The following is a 14954-nucleotide window of genomic DNA, read 5'->3' as shown; positions in this document are numbered from 1 at the left end:
AGGTCCTTTTCCATGTGGGCCAGTGGAAAACAATTAGCTGTGTAAGAAACTAAGATGGCAGACACTCTGTGCTTCAAAGCTAGTCATCTCCCAGTAGCTTTATTTGTTCATTCATTTTTATATAAACCGTTCACTGTGAATAGAATTGGGGACAATGGGGGTTACAGCATATAAAACCATACTCAGTGACTTTAAGATGTTGATCCTTGTCCTTTGGGGAGGCCCTGCCTAGGAATAGCCCTCATACATGGTGCCAAAGCTTATAAATGAGACACAAGACCTTCAAAACATCAGTTGCTTTTATAAGGGAACACCAGTTAAGAGATTTCTTGTTGTTTTTCCAGGCTGTTTGCAAATTCAAACAGGTTTTGCTCTTGGATGGTATTCGGTGGCTGTGACATATGCTATTTTGCAGAGTGGGTACAGTTAACCCCCAACTTTGCACACATGGATTACCCAGATGGCGAGGATCAGGCTTTCCCATCCATCTGCTAGATCACCCTGAGGTCGGGGATGCGTGCTTCTCCTCCCAGCACTGCTCCTCCACCCCAACCAACTGGGAAGATTATCTTCGGTTTTCAGTTACCCACTGAAATTCATCCTTTCTCGGAATTCACTGTGCATGTCAAGCAGTCCCTAACCCCACCCCCACCCCCGCCTCCCATCAGACTAACCGCAAGGCAATCAGAGAAGTGAGGCAGTGATTATTTTACCGACAGTTAGAGGGAACAGCACGCACAGAGCACCACTTCATTTAAACTGGCAGGTTTCCACTCGGGGCTTCATTTGCCAAACGCTGGCATGGATCGAGCCAGTGGGGCCGAGTTCCCAACACAGTTGGCTGGTGGCAGCCCCTCGTCCAGGAGGCGGCTCCAGCTGTGCTGGCCGTAGTGCTTCCTGCAGGGGCCGGTCATGGCCCTTGAGAGAGCAGGTGGGTCCTTCATGGGACAGACCAAAAGCCGCCTTTCCCTCCCTTTTCCATGTTCCCCCATGAGTCCAGTTTTAGGGGTTCTCCTGCCCTCATACACTACTGTCCTGATTGATATTTAAAAGCAGTACCTACAAATGTCTGTTTATCTATCTATATAAATATATATGCATATGTGAATGTGTGTGCATGCTAAGTCGCTTCAGTAGTGTCCAACTCTTTGCAACCCCATGCACTGTAGCCTGCCAGGCTCCTCTGTCCATGGAATTCTCAAGGCAAGAATACTGGAGTGGGTTGCTATGTCCTCTGCCAGAGGATCTAACCAGTCCAGGGATGGAACTTGCCTCTCTTATGTCTCCTGCATTGGCAGGCGGGTTCTTTACCACTAGTGCCACCGGGAAGTCTGCATACGTGAACACGTGCGTGCTAGGTTGTGTCTGATTCTGTGTGACCTTATGGACTATAGCCTGCTGGGCTCCTCTGTCCATGGGTTTCTCCAGGCAAGAATACTGGAGTGGGTTGCTGTGCCCTCCTTGTACATGTGGAAAAAAAAAAAATATATATATATATATACACACACACACATAAATATTTATATGAATCTTAAAAACAATCTTGTCAGAAGTGAGACTATGAGTCATGATAAAATCTCATGTTAAAAATTGCTGATGTTCTTATCCTCTGCTGGTTCCTAGCAAATGAAATAACTGTACTTACTCGTCTTACATTTGCTCATTTCCACTTAAGCCAGCATCGTCCTCTTCCCATGGACCAGAAAGATAGCCTCTGAGATTCACACCCGTAGGTGATGAGGTTTTCTCAGAAGGGAGCTAGAGACACTACTGAGCATTTCCCAGGGGCTTGGAGGAAAGTGATTTTAAAGCAAAATTGTTCATGCAAAGTAGTTTGAGTTTGTATTGGGAGGGGACAGAAACCACCAGACCTAAGTTCTTTCATCATTTGTTTCTTCATTCATTCACATAGTGCGTATTTATCAAGAGCTTGTTTTGTACTACTCAGTGTGAGACATTCTCCCCCAAGGAGCTTATGCTATACATGGGGGAAACAATTCCTCCAGGACCGCCTTCAATCACGTACTCTGTGCTTTTCAAAACACTCTCATACTGCTGTCCCCTTTGGTCTCATGGAAAGAGGCAAGGCTGGCATTTTTCTCCTCCCTGACAGGTGAGGAGACCAGGGCCTGCTGAGGTTGTGCTGTCCATCTTGGGTGGAGCAGCACCAGAACCACTCACTCACTGTGTGACTCAGGGCAGGTTCCCTGACGGCTCAGTTTTCTCATTTGTAAAAAGGACCTAAGTAATACTACCCACAAATGTTCGTAAGGTGTTTGGCAGTGATCTATATAATTAGATCAGTGCATGACACAACAACTAAATATCCAATTGATATGAGTTGTCATGAATTTTTCCTTGATATACTGGATCATTCTTTAAGAATCACATCCTATTAACTCTTTGCAAGGTATTAACTTCAGGAGAAAGGGACAAACCACTTTCTGTCTCAGCTATAACTAGTTTTATTCCTGACAGTGTTTGAGGATATGTATTTTGGTTGAGGGTTGGAACAGGATTCCAGTTGCTATCTTTTATGCAAAAACAAGGGCTTCCCTGGTAGCTCAGATGGTAAAGAATCTGCCTGCAAAGCAGGAGATCCAGGTTTGATCCCTGGGTTAGGAAGATCTTCTAAAGAAGGGACTGCCAACCCACTTCAGTATTCTTGCCTGGAGAATTCCACAGACAGACGAGCCTGACAAACTACAGTTCATAGGGTTGCAAAGAGTCAGGAACCACTGAGCAACCTACATATACATACACATGCATAAAAACAAAGAAGGATCAGTTTTCTGAGAGTCCAGCAAGAAGGTATGTGACTGTTGTCACTCACTGATGACCTAAGGCCAGCCGCCAGTTCTAAATACAAATGGATAACCTGAGAGCTTCATAGGAAGTTATTAAAATGAGCAAGTGTGATGTACAAGACTCTAGAAATTGGCATCAAGCATAGGACTGACTAAATCTCATCCTACATGTGACTTAAGGCATTTCTTCAGAGGGAATAAAAGCTAATTAATAAAGATTGGCTATTGTTCTTGGCAATGAGCACTTCAAAGCACTCACTGGGGGAGAAAAAAGTGGTATCGACTCATCCTTCAAGCCAGGTATTGATGGGGCAGCAGAAGCCAGTCACACAATGCAAACACTTTCCTGTCATTTTCTCTTCAGTGGAGAGAGCAGAAATCTGCCAACAGTATAGTCACAGGTCTTGTAAGACTTTAAAAGAGCACATCAGAAATATTCTCTGAGGATGACGCAGCATCTTAGAACAGGGCACTCAAGTGTATTTTCGCGTCACTCCTGGAGCTCATACCACCCCGGAGAGCCAGGGCCGAGATTAGAAGCCCAGGTCTTAATGCTCTAACTCAAACGACTTTCTTCTCCTTTTGTTTCCATAAATTTAAAAATCTGATATTGTCTCAGTTTGGGCTGTTATTAACAAAATACCGTGGATCGTGTGGCTTAAACAACATTTATTTCTCACAATTCTGGAGACTGGGAAGTCCAAGATCAAAGTATCAGCAGGGCGAACATAGTGAAGTACGTCAGAAAGAAAAAAACAAATACTGAATATTAATGCTTATATGTCAAATCTAGAAAAATAATACAGATGAATGTATTTGCAAAGCAGAAATAGAGACACAGATATAGAGAACAAACGTATGGACAACCAAGGAAGGCGGGGGGTGGGGTGGGATGAACTGGGAGATTGGGATTGACCTATACACACTACCGTGTGTAAACCAGGTAACTAATGAGAAACTACTGTACACTGTAGGGAACTCGGCTCAATGTTCTGTGGTGACCTAAATGCGAAGGAAATCCAAAAAAGAGGATATATGCACTTTACTTACCTCAGAAACTATCACCACATTGTAAAGCAACTATCCTCCAGTAAAAGCTTTTCTGAAAGGATCAGCATATCTGATATCTGGTTCATAGATATCTGTTCATATCTGCTCATTTCATTCTCGACTGGGGGAGAAAGGAGAGCTGCAAACTCTACTGTGAATCTTACAAATGCACTAATTCCATTTGTGAGGGCTCCACCCTCATGGACTCCACCCTCATGGACTCCACTCTCATGTGGACTTCCCTGGTGGCTCAAATGGTAAAGTGTCTGCCTACAATGCGGGAAACCTGGATTCGAACCCTGGGTCGGGAGGATCCCCCAGAGCAGGAAATGGCAACCCACTCCAGTACTCTTGCCTGGAAAACCACACGGACAGAGGATCCTGGTAGGCTACAGTCCATGGTTTCACAAAGGGACAGACACGACTGAGCGACTTCATTTTCACTTTCACTTTTCACCATCATGACTTCATCTAACCCTAATCACTCTCATAGGAGGTTAGGTTTCAGCATATGAATTTTCTGGGGACAGGAATAGTCCATAACAGATGTATTCTGTGGTCATTCAGTTTTAGAATTTGGAAGGACCTTAGAAATATCATAATTCAAATCCTTTGCTTTATAGACAAGGAAACGAAGTCCAAAGAGGGGATACGTTTTTTAGAGCTTCATGCAGTAAATGTCAGGGTAGTGACTAGAACACAGATATCACTTGCTTTGTCCAAACCTAATTCTGATACTTTGGCTATTGTTTGCCATTTGCTGTCTAATTCTCTGCCATTGCCAGGCTCAGTGCTGGTTATGAGGAACGGGAAGTTGTGGACGATGCCACAGGGTGATGTTTGCTGTCAACTGGTTTCAGAGCCATAAAGTTTGTAACTGTCTGGTTGGTATATTATTTTTTAACTGCTTGATCATTAATAGTGGGCAATTTGTGATCTAGGTGGGTGCGATCACTTAACTAGAGCCAGACATCCTGGAATGTGAAGTCAAGTGGGCCTTAGGAAGCATCACTACAAACAAAGCTAAGGGAGCTGATGGGATTCCAGTTGAGCTATTTCAAATCCTAAAAGACGATGCTGTGAAAGTGCTGCACTCAATATGCCAGCAAATTTGGAAAACTCAGCAGTGGCCACAGGACTAGAAAAGGTCAGCTTTCATTCCAATTCCAAAGAAAGGCAATGCCAAAGAATGCTCAAACTACCACACAATTGCATTCATCCCACACGCTAGCAAAGTAATGCTCAAAATTCTCCAAGCCAAGCTTCAACAGGACATGAACCGAGAACTTCCAGATGTTCAAGCTGGTTTTAGAAAAGGCAGAGGAACCAGAGATCAAATTGCCAACATCTGTTGAATCATCAAAAAAGGGAGAGAGTTGCGGAAAAACATCTACTTCTGCTTTATTGACTATGCCAAAGCCTTTGACTGTGTGGATCACAACTGACTGTGGAAAATTCTTAAAAAGATGGGAATACCTGACCACCTGACCTGCCTCCTGAGAAATTTGTATGCAGGTCAGGAAGCAATAGTTAGAACTGGACATGAAACAACAGACTGGTTCCAAATCAGGAAAGGAGTACGTTAAGGTGTATATTGTCACCCTGCTTATTTAACTTCCATGCAGAGTACATCATGCAAAATGCCAGGCTGAATGAAGCACAAGCTGGAATCAAGATTGCCAGGAGAAATAGAAATAACCTCAGATAAGCAGATGACACCACCCTTATGGCGGAAAGTGAAGAATTAAAGAGCCTCTTGATGAAAGTGAAAGAGGAGAGTAAAAAGTTTGCCTTAAAGCTCAACATTCAGAAAACTATGATCATGGTCCCATCACTTCATGGCTAATAGATGGGGAAACAGTGGAAACAGGGGCTGACTTTATTTTTCTGGGCTCCAAAGTCACTGCAGATGGTGACTGCAGCCATGAAATTAAACGATGCTTGCTCCTTGGAAGAAAAGTTATGATCAACCTAGATAGCATATTAAAGAGCAGAGACATTACTTTGCCAACAAAGGTCCATCTAGTCAAAGCTTTGTTTTTTCCAGTAGTCATGTATGGATGTGAGAGTTGGACTATAAAGAAAGCTGAGTGCTGAATAATTGATGCTTTTGAACTGTGGTGTTGGAGAAGACTCTTGAGAGTCCCTTGGACAGCAAGGAGATTCAACCAGTCCATCTTAAAGGAAATCAGTCCTGAATATTCATTGGAAGGACTGATGCTGAAGCTGAAACTCCAATACTTTGGCCACCTAAATAGACTCATTGGAAAAGTCCTGATGCTGGCAATGATTGAAGGCAGAAGAAGGGGACAACAGAGGATGAGATGGTTGGATGGCGTCACAGACTCAATGGACTTGAGTTTGAGCTAGCTCTGGGAGTTGGTGTTGGACAGGGAAGCCTGGTGTGCTGCAGTACATGGGGTTGCAAAGAGTCAGACACAACTGAGCGACTGAACTGAACTGCTTGATCATTAACAGGGGGCAATGTCTATGGTTGTGTAGTTTTAATAATCAGGCTTTTTTTTTTTTTTTTTTTTGCGTTCCAAAGACACCTTTATTTTTGGTCAATGAAATCTGCAGTTTTCAGATTTCCACAAAAGATGCCCCGCCTCCCCCACCGTTTACATACGAAAGACATTCTCAGCTCCCAGGGGCTGTAACACCAAGTGGCCGGCCTGGCCTCAGGAAACCTCTAACACAAAGAAGCGCCAAGGAATGGGCCAGCTCACGGAGCTGACAAGACCCCCCTCCATGGGGAGAGTGGAACCCGAGGCTTCCACGCCAGCACAACCACGGCCTCATTAAGCAACTGAGGACAGAAAGGCTCAAACCTGAGCAAAGGCCTCAAGCCCCAAACTCGGCAGACCAGGCTTTTTTTTTAACAGAGTGTTTCCCATTCTCATGGCTGCTTCTTCAGGTCAACTCAGGTGCAAATCCTGTTCTGATGTTCCGTCTAAGCAGACCCAGGGCTCCTTCCTTGGTGGCTCCATCTGCTGTTTAGATCTCTCCATCTCTCCATCAGATCTCTCCATGCATTCTACTATCATTTTTAACTTACTTGCCTGTCATCCTATTTGATCATACGCTCCATAGGATCAGGTGTCAGGTCTTTTAATTTTGTTTCCCTGGAGTCAAGTTCTTAGCTGAAGTACAGTTCACCCACCAGAGCTGAAGAGACAAAGAAACCGGCCACTGGCTCAGAGAATCAGATGAGGAGGTAAGCACATGTGGATGTTGTCTTCTGGTCTCTTCTGCTCGCTCTGTAAAATGGAAAGCAGGGTCTCTGCCTGAGAATGAGGCTGAGCAGGGGGCAGTTTTGAGGTCAGGGGAGAGAAGAGAATGTGTGAGGTTGTCAGGCAAGTGAGGGAGGGGATGGGAAGATAGTCTTGGGGTGACATTGCTTGTCTAGGACAGCAGGTGAGGGAACAGACCAGGGAAATGTCAGAGCATTTCTAAGCAGCATTAGGTCCCACTGAAGGTTAGAAGTCACGGGTTTCAAGTAGTACCACAGACAAGGCTGGATGTGTTTTCCAGAGGCAGTCATTTGTGCAGATGAAGATTCAGAGTTGATTGCTGTTGTTGTTCAGTAGCTGAGTCATGTCTGACTCTCTGTGACCCCATGGACTGCAGCATGCCAGGCTTCACTGTCCTTCACCATCTCCAGGAGCTTGCTCAAACTCAAGTCAATCGAGTCTGTGATGCCATCCAACAATCTCATCTTCTGTCGTCCCCTTCTCCTCCTGCCTTCAATCTTTCCAAGCATCAGGGTCTTTTCTAATGAGTCAGCTCTTCATATCAGGTGGCCAAAGTATTGGAGCTTCAGCTTCAGCATCAGTCCTTTCAATGGATATTCCAGACTGATTTCCTTTAGGATTGACTGGTTTAATCTCTTATCTGTCCAAGGGACTCTCAAGAGTCTTCTCCAACACCACAGTTGAAAAACACCTGTTCTTCAGCATTCTGCCTTCTTTATGGTTCAACTCTCATATCCATACATGACTAATGGAAAAACCATAGCTTTGAGTAGATGGACCTTTGTCGGCAAAGCACTGTCTCTGTTTTGTAATATGCTGTCTAGGTTTGTCATAGCTTTTCTTCCAAGGAGCAAGTGTCTTTTAATTTTGTGGCTGCAGTCACCATCTGCAGTGATTTTGGAGCCCAGGGGAATAAACGGTCACTGTTTCCATTGTTTCCCCATCTATTTGCCATGGGGTGATGGGACTGGAAGCTGTGACCTTTGTTTTTTGAACGTTGAGTTTTAAGCCAACTTTTTCACTCTCCTCTTTCACTTTAATCAAGAGGCTCTTCAGTTTCTGTTTGCTTTCTGCCATAAGAGTGGTGTCATATGCATATCTGAGGTTATTGCTATTCCTCCTGGCAATCTCGATTCCAGTTTGTGCTTCATCCAGCCTGGCATTTTGCATGACCTACTGTGTATAAAGGTAAAGAAGCAGGGTGACAGTGTATGCCCTTGATGTACTCCTTTCCCAATTTGGAACCAGTCTGTTGTTTCATGTCCAGTTCTAACTGTTGCTTCTTGACCTACCTTCAGGTTTCTCAGGAGGTGGGTAAGGTGGCCTGGTATTCCCTCTTTAAGAATTTTCCATACTTAGTTGTGATCCACACAGTGAAAGGCTTTAGCGTAGTCAATGAAGCAGAAGTAGATATTTTTCTGGAATTTGCTTGTTTTTTCAGTGATCCAGTGGATGCTGGCAAATTTGATCTTTGGTTCCTCTGCCTTTTCTAAATCCAGCTTGAATATCTGGAAGTTCTCGGTTCACGTCCTGTTGAAGCCTGGCTTGGAGAATTTTGAGCATTACTTTGCTAGCATGTGAAATGAGTCAATTGTGCGGTAGTTTGAGCATTCTTTGGCATTGCCTTTCTTTGGGATTGGAATGAAAACTGACCTTTTCCAGTCTTGTGGCCACTGCTGAATTTTCCATTTTTTCTGGCATATTGAGTATAGCACATTCACCACATCATCTTACGAGGTGTACGTACCAAGGGTTAGGGTTTTGCCAACTGGGAGCCACACTTGGAGAAAGGGAAGGGTGCAGTGGAGTAATGCCAGTGAGTCATGAGATAGACCATTCAGTCGCAGCTCTGTGGGAAGCAGAGTGAGAAATGAGGGATGAGAAGCACAGTGGTGGGTCCATATGAAGGTCAAACAACGACTGAGATCAGCCTGGTCGTGGAGAGAGTGAACAGGCACCTCAAGCTTAAATGGCTGGAGGATTCACGTCATGGAGGCTGAAGAGGAGAAGAAACACATTCTCCTCTTGAAACACTGTCACCAGTGGCAGTGTAGATGGTCTGGGGCCATATTTCAGGGAGCATGACTCCCATAGGTTCTTGTCCAAAAGGAACAAGATTCTTCTTTTCTCATGCTTTGTTTTTACTCTTTTGTTCACTGCACAGATACCTACTGAGACCTAGAAGATCACAGACCTGAGATGTGTCAGGGAAGATGAGTCACTGCAGGCTGAGGGAGAGGAAGCTCCCACGGAGCCAGGCAGGGGACTGGGTGCTTTCATTCATTCCCTCAACTTCCTCTGGGGGATCATCCACCGTATTTTACAGATGAGGAATCTGAGGTCCAGGGAGATTATATTTCTTGCCAAGGTTCACCCAGTAAGTGTATGTGTAGGGCACTGAGACTTATCCTCAGTTCTGCCAGGTTCTTTGTGCTACAGAGTATCAGGCCACCGCATGGATACCCCCACATCCCCATCCCACTGAAACAGTCCCTGAACTTATCCATAGTTTCCTCCAAGTGGCAACGTTTTTTGTGATCTCCCAAGATTCTGACAGAGTGGCAGATCTGAGTGGTTTAGAGCAGTGGTTTTTCAAGAGCTGGGCTGTGGCAAAAAGAAAAAGAAAAAAAAAGTGTAACATTCACGTATAATGGACAGATAGGGCTGCTGAGTATGTTCTATTTTAGCACAGTATTAAAAGACCCTTTAGCTTAATTCCTTTTTGCTGTGAAAACGTCCATCTTGTTATGATATGAAGGCAGACAACAGATAGTAGTCTGCTTGCTTGTTTTGATGTCCATACCAGGCAGAATAAATAGTTGGCACTAGATGAGTCCCATCGTGTTTTTTTTGGGCATTTTAGCCGTCCGTGAAATTGAAAGTCTGGGAACCACTTGTTTGGAGCAGACAGAGCTCTCAAGCCTGTCCTGAACTGACCCGGCAGGGTCTGCAGGGACAGGCGGGCTTTGCTTTGTGGCTACTCAGCCTTCCCGGTGCTGATGGAAGTGACGGAGAGACTCCTGGATTCAAGAAGCCCTTTCCTTGTTGTGTGTACAAATCCAGGCCTGGGTAGACTTCTATATCATTTACCCTACGAGTGGATTTGCAGTTAGCCTGCTTTCCCTTTAGTCTCTTAATGCTCTGAGGATGAAGTGTCCACAGCCTGACATCAGGGTAGAATCTCTCAGGTTGGGACTGCCTGGAAGCTTAAAGGACAGGTGTGGAAATCAGAGCTCCAGGCAGCTGCTGCGTGCTGGGGACAGTGAATGTTGGCCCTCCCCCTCCATCAGAGGTTTGCTTCCTGACGGTGCAGCACTGGACAGGCTGGTCAGGGTTTCCTTGGTGCCGTGGTAACCAGTGAACAGACCCACAGAAATTAGAAGTTGGACAGTGAGCGGCTCCAAGGTGAAGGAAGCAATTTTTCTTGGACCAACTCTGGAACACTATCTTAGCCTTGCTGGTTTGGGCTCAGGGGGCCTGTCGATCACATCCTAATGAATAAAGGTGAAAAGATCAGAGAAGACTAATGACTTCTCCTCAGAAAAGGCTACTGAGTAATGGCTGTCATAATGGTTTTCTTAAAACAAGTTGTGGCTGGACATAAATTGCTAAGCTTGAAGAAAAAGTCTTTGTCATAGTTGTTTTCACCCTTTGTTTCTCTCACATTCTCTCCTTTATTAAAATCAATGTCATCTCCTTCCTCTTCCTTGTGTAATTTATAGATCTCGTTTCATTAACCTTGCTCGTAACACACAGTAGTGTGGTGGCCCTGAGCACAGGACCTGGACTTCCAGGATTTTTCACTCTGTCACCCACACATACCAATATTTTGACCTTTGGCACATTATTTAATCTCTTAAGGAACATTTTTTTTTTTTCATATGTAAAAGAAGAGAACAGTAGCTTCCATTTCTCGGGTGTTGATGTGTGTATTAAGTGAGAAAATGCCTGTGAAGCACTAGAAGTGCTGACCACAGGGTAGGCATGCAATAAATGTTAGATATTGTGACTACTTCTAAACAGTACAGAATATGCAAGGAGCAGGGTGTACAGATTCTCATCAATAAACATTTATTAAACTTATCATTGTCTCAGTGTTCTGAAGAGAACAATAGAACTGCAAAGGAAGTCTTTTACTCCCTGGTATTACACTATTAATTCCACTGGTTTTGCTCATTGTTTAAGGTATGACTTAATCATCATCTTCTGACAGTCCTTCCTTTATGTTCTTCGTCATGGGGACAACCTTGAGATTACTGTCCTCTCTTGCTTTACTGGTGGCTCAGACAGCAAAGAATCTGCCAGCAATGTGGGAGACTTTGGTTTGATCCCTGGGTTGGGAAGATCCCCTGGAGGAAGGCATGGAAACCCACCCCAGTATTCGGCCTGGAGAATCCCCATGAACAGAGCCTGGCAGGTTACAGTTCATGGGGTCCCAAAGAGCTGGACACGACTGAATGACCAAGCATAGCACTTGCTTTACTATTTTAACCCCTCAGCTAGGGACATCATTTGAACAAGGTAAGTTCCTAGTCTGGGTAGCAAATTAGAGCTTTGGGGAGCCACTTTACATATCCAAAGTCAAAAAGTACCCAAGTGAAAAAATACAATAAAAATAAATAAAAATAAAATCAACATAGCTTTCAAAACTCTGCATGTTATTTCAGCAACACAAACAGAAAACCTGACTAAATAAGTTACTTTTCCTATAACACCTGAGTCTGTTTTATGGGATAATTTGATTTCCGGCTTAGACCTAGCAGTACTATTTATTTCTCTTGGGACAGAAACGGTGGTACATTGAAGGAATGTTGTATTTGTTCAAAAGTAATACTGTTCTAACTCCAGGAGCACACAAGGCCTGAGACACAGGGTAATATACACCTGCTGGCTCTGTGAGGTGTTCAAGGGCAGAGATGGAATACATTTGGAGACCTGCAGTGTATTGACTGGCCCTGGGCAGACGCTGCCTACCTAATGTGCCCTCATTAATAGAATTGCTTACTAATTTGGAAATTCACTAGTCCATTGCCTCTGTTTCATTGTACAAATTTTATCAGGTGTGTTCACGTTGCATTAAAGAAGTAGTCTTTCTTCCATTGCTTTAAAAACATAACATTTAAACACTAATGCAAAAAGAATCAAAATTTTAATTTACCCTCCAGTGCTTAGTAGCATGTCCAGCTTTGAATACATTGATTTTAACCTTGTTTTAAAGCAAGATGATTGTGTTCTCATAAAATCACTGGAGATCTGGGGCTCTGATCGATAAGCTTTTATCATGAGAAAAGATTTTCATTCCAAAGTACAGCAGCTTCACTTTGGTGAAATCCCAATAAAATGACCCAGTCAACTGATACAAACTTTAAACTTGCTCTTTGATTTGAAAATTCTTCACAAGAAAAGAAAACCAAGTGAAAAGATCAAGTCAACAGAACTTCAAACATTTTGTCTTGTATACCATGTGCGACTTTTGTCCAGGTATATGCCCAGTTGTGGGATCATATGGTAGCTCTGGGCTTCCCAGATGGTGCTAGTAGTAAAGAACCCACCTGCTAATGCAGGAGACAGAAGAGATTCGGGTTGCAGATTCAATCCCTGGGAAGATGCCCTGGAGAAGGGCGTGGCAACCTATTCCAGTATTCTTGCCTGGAGAATCCCATGGACAGAAGAGGCTGGCATGCTACTGTCCATGGGGTCGTACAGAGTCAGACCTGACTAAAGCCACTTAGCATGAATGCACGCATGGTAGCTCTATTTTTAGTTTTTTTAGGAACCTCCATACTGTTCTCCATAGTGGTTGAACCAATTTATGTCCTCACGAGCAGTGTAGGAGGGTTCACCTTTCTCCCTATTCTCTCCAGCATTTATTTTTTATAAAGGGTCTCTTTTTAATGTCAAAAAATTTGCAACCCTTCAGGGAATTGCAGTCGTGTTCTTTAGTATCCATTAATTGAAAAAAATGCAAAATGACAAAATTTTAATTGAGCACTACAGGTTTAGTGGACAGAGGAGCCTGGTATGCTGCAGTCCATGGGGTCGAAAAGAGTCAGACGTGACTTAGTAACTGAACAACAACAAGTTCTCTATGCTTTTTAAAAAAAAACAAAAAACACGGGGATCTCTCCATCTTCCATAGGTTTGAACTCTTAGTTTCATATGCAGATCCAGTCACACTCGACTTCCTCCTGCCTCCTTGCATCAGTTAGGATTCTCTGGTGGCAACAGAATCAGACTCTGGTCTTGCTTCAGTTTATTAGGAGTTCATAGAATCAGTGAGAAGTAGAGAGAACAATGTTTGGAAACAGGTAGGTGGTCCCATCACTTTCTGGAAGCCGTAACTACAAATAATGAAACAGAGTATTAGTCTCGTCCTGCCACTGGTATGCTCAGGCCATGATGAAAGTGAAAGTGATAGTTGCTCAGTCGTGTCCAGCTCTTTGGGACCTCATGGACAGTAGCTCTCCAGGTTCCTCTGTCCATGGGATTCTCCAGGCAAGAATACTGAAGTGGGTTGTCATTTCCTTCTCCATGAAATGAAAAGCCATGTTGGCATTCACTAATTAACTCCTGCTGTTTTCAGACTCTTTTCTCATTGGTTCAATATTCAAATTCCAGTCAAACTGCCCTCCTTGTAGCCATCTCTTTGTTAGGATGTGACACTCAACCCTAGATGCCCAGAGAGTAGACTTATATCATAAAATCAAGTCCTGGCATCAAACACTATGGGATCAGAAATGTCCCTTGTTCATTGAAACAGGAAGCCAGAAATCCATATTGATGTTCAATTTAATTCAACAAGCATTCATCAAGGGCTTATCCTTGTCTAGGCAGGCGTAATGTAAGTATTACAGAATTTATCTATAGTGCAAATGCCCACAATGCTATGGTGGCCTGGACACTGTGACTCCTCCCAGGAAAGTCAGGATAGGATTCATAGATGATGTCACATTTGGAAGGGTGTGTAGGGGTTACCAGAGGCAGAAGAGAAAGAAAAGATCATTTCAAGAAGAGTAGGGTGAATAGCATGGGGAGACAGTAGGCGGTTGAGCAAAACTCCAAGCTGACTTTTGGAGTGGGGGCAGGGGACTCAGAGAGTGAAGTGATCACAGAAATAGTACAGGAAACCTATATTTTCTTATGTGTTATCTTTTATTTATTTATTGGCTGTGTCAGGTCTTAGTTGAGGAACTCGGGCCTTTAGTTGGGGTGCAAAAGTTTAGTTGATTCGAGGCATGTGGGATCTTAGTTCCTTGACCAGGGATTGAACCTGATATTGTCCCAAAGTATCTAATTTTATGTTTTAAAACAGAGGAACTAAACCCCAGAAAGGTGCAGTGATTCACCCAAAGTCATTTACAATAATAATCCAAGGTCTCTGCCATTGCCATGGCTCTCAGTGGCCTGGGACACTCCAGGGCAGAGCTGTGCTCATATTAAAATAACTGACTTGAATCTCCTGGCTCCTGCTCTCCAGGAACTCTCTCTGTGGGCTATGTAAAACACTATCCCTAAGAAATATCTGTCAGGGAAGAGTTCTGAGGTCACATAAGAACATAAGTTGGGAAGTGCAGTAGCCCCTCTTCCAGAGTATATTAATATATTAGAAACTCAAAGGAGACCCACAATAAAGGAACTTGTTTAGCTCCTTTTGACTCAGGTTTCCCATGTTTATTTAACTACAGGATCATTGCCTAAAAATTATTAAATAAACAATTACCCGCCTGGTGGTTTGAGTCACAGTCCAAAATAGGCCAGGAGATAATGAATCTACAAACTAGAAGCAGAAGTCCTAAGAGGTTACCTTTCCTAGAAAGACCTACAGGGAGAATGAAGTTGTTTA

Source organism: Bos indicus x Bos taurus, chromosome 12 (genome assembly GCF_003369695.1).
Source record: "Bos indicus x Bos taurus breed Angus x Brahman F1 hybrid chromosome 12, Bos_hybrid_MaternalHap_v2.0, whole genome shotgun sequence".
Lineage (NCBI taxonomy): Eukaryota > Metazoa > Chordata > Mammalia > Artiodactyla > Bovidae > Bos > Bos indicus x Bos taurus.
Note: the sequence above shows the minus strand (reverse complement) of the source record.